We start from the raw sequence: 6,732 nt of genomic DNA, 5'->3' as shown, positions 1-6,732 counted from the left end.
CAACAATACTACAGCGAGAATATAAGTTACGCCTTCTTTCTTTGCGTGAACATTTGGGCGGCGTTATGCAAATCTTCTCACATAGTGAGGTAGACATGTGGGGGCGTGTTAGAACGAGGCGTTTTAGGCAGGCGTGGTTAACTCTTAACTTATATAAAGAATATCTCTTTGGATTTGAGACTTTAGTCTTTGCAGCTTTACAGATCTTCTTTATGCACCAAGAGCTTGTAACACTCCAAAGAGAAAGGAAACATTGAAATCGCATCATATGACCCCTTTAAGTGACCCCGTTATTTCTCGTCGTCACCAAAGTATTCTCAGTTCCCATCACTCATGAGCCCATGGGAAGAGTCATGAACATGGAGTATCTGTCCACAAACTTCTTCGAAGTATATTATTACATCAGTAGATTATATAGATACACTGTAAGGGTTGGCGTAGTGGTTTATCCAATAAGAATATGGATTACATATGTGTGTTATATAAAATGGGAATATGGGCAGGAAGTTCTGGACATATTAGGAGTACATCTGGCAGAATGATATCTTCACCCTGCGAGAAGGACAGACCGAACTCAATAACTTGGGTCTGAGGAGGCCTCCACCATCTTTCACCATTTGAACCCAAGAAGAGATATACGTATGTGCGCATGCATGCATACGGTGAGATACAGAGAGAGGAAAGACTAAAGAGAAGACAGAGAAGTGAGGAAGGAACGCAAACAGGCAAACTCAGAAATATTCTGGCAGAGAGCGTGATATATTCTAACAATCATCGCCCGAAGGTTGCGGGTTCGAGTGTCAGGTCCGGCAGCGATTGTCGGTGGGGTGAGTGAATGAACGTATTTGTGATCAAACAAATGCAGCTTTAGGCTTTTGACCCAAATATTTGAATGGTAGCATACATATAAATTACTTGAGATACACTTCTTCTATTATGTGCAATTGTGCATGCTTTTAATGGTTGTATTAAGTCATTTTGATGTTTTTTGGGTGGCATAAAGTCAAAAATTTCAGGTTGATACAACTGCCCTGATATAATGAAGAAAGCAGGTTTGTTAAATCAATGAATTTCTTGAAAATAAAACCTTAAGTAGTTCGGCATAATCTTATTATTCTATTATTATAATCTCATCTATTATTTCTTAGAAAGTTCTTCACAGTTTATTAACATTTGAAATGTATTGTTGTATGTTTGAAATGTAATGTATGTATGTTTTCAAAATCAATGTCATGTGGCCCAACCAACAAGCAGAATATGCTTTTTGGACATTGTTAAAAATTAATCCCGTTATGTCTCGTCATCACCAAAATATTCTCAGTCCCCCAGAGTGTAACGGGCGGGAAGAAAGGCAAGGCAGACAAAAAAATCTGAGGTTGCCTAACTTTGTTTTTATTGTCTTATACAATGGTATATACAGACATATTATGAGAGGTGGTGTACCCAATTCAACCAATAAGATATGGATTACATATGTGTGTTATATAAAATGGGAATATGGGCAGGAAGTTCTGGACATATTAGGAGTACATCTGGCAGAATGATATCTTCACCCTGCGAGAAGGACAGACCGAACTCAATAACTTGGGTCTGAGGAGGCCTCCACCATCTTTCACCATTTGAACCCAAGAAGAGATATACGTATGTGCGCATGCATGCATACGGTGAGATACAGAGAGAGGAAAGACTAAAGAGAAGACAGAGAAGTGAGGAAGGAACGCAAACAGGCAAACTCAGAAATATTCTGGCAGAGAGCGTGATATATTCTAACAATCATCGCCCGAAGGTTGCGGGTTCGAGTGTCAGGTCCGGCAGGGATTGTCGGTGGGGGGAGTGAATGAACAGCGCTCTCTTCCACCCTCAATACCACGACTGAGGTGAGACCCTTGAGCAAGAACCGAACCCCCAACTGCTCCCCGGACATTTTTTTTTTGGCACATAAAGCATGATTAATTAAAAATGTGTTTAATGATAAATGTGTTGTTGAGAGTTCTGATAAAATAAACAGCAGTAAAACTAACAAATTGAATGTATTTGTGCACTCTCTGGCAGAAAATCTGATCATATAAACCTCTATAAACACAGTTTTGTGTGGGTGTTCAATTATGTCAGATCTGCCCTCACAGTTAAAGAGGAAAATATCATTGATTCATATGCCACTACTGGTGAATTATCTCACTACAAATTAAAGAGCGTAAAAACACTTTTATTCTATATATTTTATCATAAAATTGACAGTAGGCATTTTGTAATAACAAAGCACAAAGCTGCGATTATTTGGTGGCTTGCATGCTACAAATAATGGACTTAAAAACGTTAAATATTATTTCCAAGCATTTATACCGTATATAAAACAGCTTGTGAAGCACGATCCACGTAATGTTATTTACTTCAGAAAAATCAACAATAGGGCCTATGTTAAGTTAACCGAGCTGGGCTGCGTTTCCCAAAAGATTAGCCTAAGAATATACCGTATATAAAACAGCTTGTGAAGCACGATCCACGTAATGTTATTTACTTCAGAAAAATCAACAATAGGGCCTATGTTAAGTTAACCGAGCTGGGCTGCGTTTCCCAAAAGCTTCGTAAGCCTAAGAAGTTCGTAAAAACGATCGTACGACTGATCTTAATATTATGGTCTGTTTCCCAAAAGCATCGTAATTTAAGTAGCACTTGAAAATCATCGTAGATCTACGAGTGCTCTGGAATAATCGTAAAGCCCTAAGTGCATCTTAGAAGACAGATTTATGCGGTCACCTGCAGAACAATCGGCAGATTACACCTTGAACTTTATTCAAGTGCAATGTGATTATAATATAAGGATATGATATGGGGGGGCATATTGTATGGGCCCAGGGCTGACTTGCTATGCCAGATAACATTTTATAGATCAGAGGTGGTTCTGTTGTATTTTGTCTCGTCGGGTGAAGCCACGGTGTCAACATTCATCTTTCTCATGAAAAACTTTTTAAATAATTTGTGAATAATACATTTATATAACTTTTAAATTTGGATATAACTCGAGTACTATTAATAATATTTAAGTATAAAATTTGTATTTAGTTTTTCAGCCATTTTGATAGCCCTAATATTTGCATTTTAAGAGGAACTGTTTGAAGGCCAAACATTGGATAACAATTTAAAACTATGTCAGTGGGCAGTATATTATTTGCCAATACCAGCTCTCTGCTTTGATTGATAGTATTTTCATTTTCATCTTTGTCAGTGAACCGGGTGAAGCCACGGTGTCAACATTCATCTTTCTCATGAAAAACTTTTTAAATAATTTGTGAATAATACATTTATATACATTACTAAAGTGTAATCCTCAGATTGAGAATGGTCCAGATTCAGTCAAACCCAAAGTCTCAAAACACAAGCAACAGCTTTGAGAAGTTATTTTTCCTGCGATCAACCAATCGGAGTAATCATGGTAGAACAACTTAATGATATTAATAATCTCACTATACAATTATAATCATAATCATCATCATATCCACAGTCATACAGAGACCTAAACAATTCTTCACTAGGTTTAGTTTTCCACAAACAAACAAAAATACTGTGTCATAGCCAATTTTAAGAGGAACTGTTTGAAGGCCAAACATTGGATAACAATTTAAAACTATGTCAGTGGGCAGTATATTATTTGCCAATACCAGCTCTCTGCTTTGATTGATAGTATTTTCATTTTCATCTTTGTCAGTGAACAAAGTAAACAAATGGTCGACTGATATTTATAGGTTTTATGAATCATTTTATTAAACAAGTTACATTATTGAAGGCTACCAGGAAAGCTACATAAAAAAGTTTATTAAATTCACAATATGTGCCCATTCGTTATTAATCATATGTCTAATATATGATGAAAACGGCTTCGTTAATATTGTTTCTTGTCCCCTCACATTGACAGTTACGAAACACATTACACAAATCACGTCAACTGAAAATGGCGAAATTATATTAGTTTGCATTCCTGATTATTTTTAACATTTCTATCGTAAAACAGCTGTCAGATATGAAATGTTTGGCTACTTACATCTACATCTACTTACATCTAAAACACAAAAGTTGGCTCTATATATATATATAATTTTTTTTTTTTTTACGAAAACTTACATGATAAATGTTCTGCATGTATCTTAGGTTCAGCCATAAAAAAAATCGAAATCACAACTATACCACAGATGAGACATATATTTTGTCTTTCTCAGTTTGTCAAAATGAGTTTATGTGGACGTTCCTGTAAGAGTGCGACGTCTCTAGAAAGTGGGAGGAACCTTTTCTGTCAGACATTAGGGCTGCGTTTCACTCAAACTCTGTTTCAGTTGGAGTGAAACGCAGCACTGCGTTTTAGTTGACTTTTATGCAGTAAGTCAGGAAGTGATTGCTCACTGTGTGACATGTGAACTTTTTTTGGTTCTTCTGAAACTGTGTGGGATGTTAACTTTGTGGTTCTTCTGAAACTGTGTGGGATGTTAACTTTGTGGTTCTTCTGAAACTGTGGAGGAACCTTTTCTGTCAGACATTAGGGCTGCGTTTCACTCAAACTCTGTTTCAGTTGGAGTGAAACGCAGCACTGCGTTTTAGTTGACTTTTATGCAGTAAGTCAGGAAGTGATTGCTCACTGTGTGACATGTGAACTTTTTTTGGTTCTTCTGAAACTGTGTGGGATGTTAACTTTGTGGTTCTTCTGAAACTGTGTGGGCAGATCTGATCATTGAAGAACGACACACATACGGTGTACATTTTAGGAGATCCTCTGACCTCAGTCGTATGAGGAAAAGGCATTATGCCTCAGACTAAAAGTACAAAACAGGGCCACATTTACTTGCAAAAGAATTGAAGTATTGGAAAAGAAAATGAAACTGAGAAAAAAATAAATTTGCTTTTTACAAACAAAAATAAAGAATTGCAAAAGAATGAAGTAAAAACAACTTTTGCAATACATATTTTCCATGGCCATAGCTCCTAATTTATTTGCAACGCTCCGTTTATTTTGCGTTTCAGTCCAGTGTGAGCTGCTGTACCTGCTCCAAATAAATACAATTAATTAAAAATACTATATAAAAATACTACATAATAGTAAATAATTTACTTTAAAATTTATAAAGTAAATAAATTGAAGTTATGCAGGCACACATTTAACAATAATTCTCAAATAACACTAAAATAAATCAAAACTCCATAAACATGGAGTTAACCCTGAAGTGCCTGTTGTCCAGACACTCGCAAAGAAAAACGTCCATATCTTCCTTGAATTGGAAACGAAATATGAAAGGCTTTTTGGCCAGTTGTCGGTCATCAGTCGTTTCCGCCTGATTAAATTGAAGGGCCTTTTCCTGGTCTTCCTTGTTTCATTTCAGATACCACGGCTCTTCCACAAAACCTCTGAAGGCATGGCAGTTTTTCCACAGCCATCCAACTGCGGTCAAGAGGTCTTTTACCATCCATGGCTCCTTCATGAGAGAAGAGTACGAAAAAAAAAAAAATTTAAATAAATTTAAATAAACTTCTCACAAGAGAAGAGATGGTTTGCACCAGATTTAGCTGCTAATTTTCATCTGTTGTCCCTGGGCAGATTGGAAGTGTCCTCAATAATACCTTGTTTTAATCAGGATGTAGCATGTAAATTAAAGTTTTGAAATTCTGTTTCTCTCATGTGCCCCTGTTTGAGACAATAAAAACATACCATGTCGGCGATTTCAGTGTCATGTTGTTCAAGTGGCACCTGCACATCAACTGCAGCATGTTTCCTGCAACAAATTAATTTTAAGTTAAATGTATAGACCGATGTACAAAAAAAAAAAAAACTGAGTGAGTGAGACAGAGAGAGACCTTTCAATGGCAAAATTCTCCATCAGAATAAGGCACCACCATTTTCCAGATTATATTATATAGTTAATAGATCTTTTTATACAAAAGACGTACAGCTGTAAAATCAAAGGGTGCCTCAAAGACCATGTACAGAGCATACTGAAAAAAAAAAAAACAACATCAGTCAAGTTCAGGCAACCATTTCATGTTTTCATTCTTATGAAAATAACATTCATATATTTAAAGATTTTTTTACTTTCCCTTTTTCCTCACCATCAACATGAAGATCCCACACAGTCAACGGAGCCGGCCAACTGTTTTGGAACATTCTAAAACAACGGAACATCATTAAGTTATTCCTGGAACGAATGTGACAAACATATATAGATTGTGTGTTGTTATAAATAACTTATGTTTTTTGAAAACCTAATAAAACTAACGTTGTTTTTGTAATTCTGCTTATCAAATTTACTGCAACAAAATCGAATAACTATTTTAATATTATAACCGTAAATATTATAAACATAAAAATTGGACAAAGGAGCCAAGTTTCTTTGTTCCAAAGCAAAAATGACCACTGACTACATTGCAAAAACAACATTTTAAATTCAGAATAAACAAAACATGCAGAACATCATGCTGAGAACAAACAGCAATGAACAGAGAACTTCGAACAGCAAACCTTGAACTGCGAACATAATATCTATATTTGTAAGTGCAACCTGAAGACATTCACATATCGTGAATCACCAATCCCATAGGGATGATTTGAATCAAAAAAAGTACACAGCCTTGTTTTCAGGCTTCAGAACCTGTGAAACACAGTTGTCACAGTGTTTTTACTAACAAACCCTACCTTTTGTTTGTATAGTTCTTCTGAGTCTGTCCTCTCCTCTGTAACCATAATTTCAGAAA

At 36.0% G+C, this 6,732-nt stretch overlaps 1 long non-coding RNA gene across 1 annotated transcript; it reads right to left on the bottom strand.

The window, feature by feature from the left end:
• Positions 1-5,220: 5,220 nt before the first annotated feature.
• LOC107744314 (uncharacterized) lies at positions 5,221-5,884 on the bottom strand. The gene is made up of 3 exons (XR_001640470.1): positions 5,839-5,884; positions 5,693-5,756; positions 5,221-5,459 (listed from the first exon to the last, which is right to left on the bottom strand). It is a non-coding gene; the product is annotated as an uncharacterized LOC107744314 (long non-coding RNA).
• Positions 5,885-6,732: the final 848 nt, after the last annotated feature.

This window comes from Sinocyclocheilus rhinocerous, unplaced genomic scaffold, assembly GCF_001515625.1.
Source record: "Sinocyclocheilus rhinocerous isolate Xijiao unplaced genomic scaffold, SAMN03320098_v1.1 scaffold2002, whole genome shotgun sequence".
Taxonomy (NCBI): domain Eukaryota; kingdom Metazoa; phylum Chordata; class Actinopteri; order Cypriniformes; family Cyprinidae; genus Sinocyclocheilus; species Sinocyclocheilus rhinocerous.
Note: the sequence above shows the minus strand (reverse complement) of the source record. Positions and strands in the feature narration are given on the sequence as shown.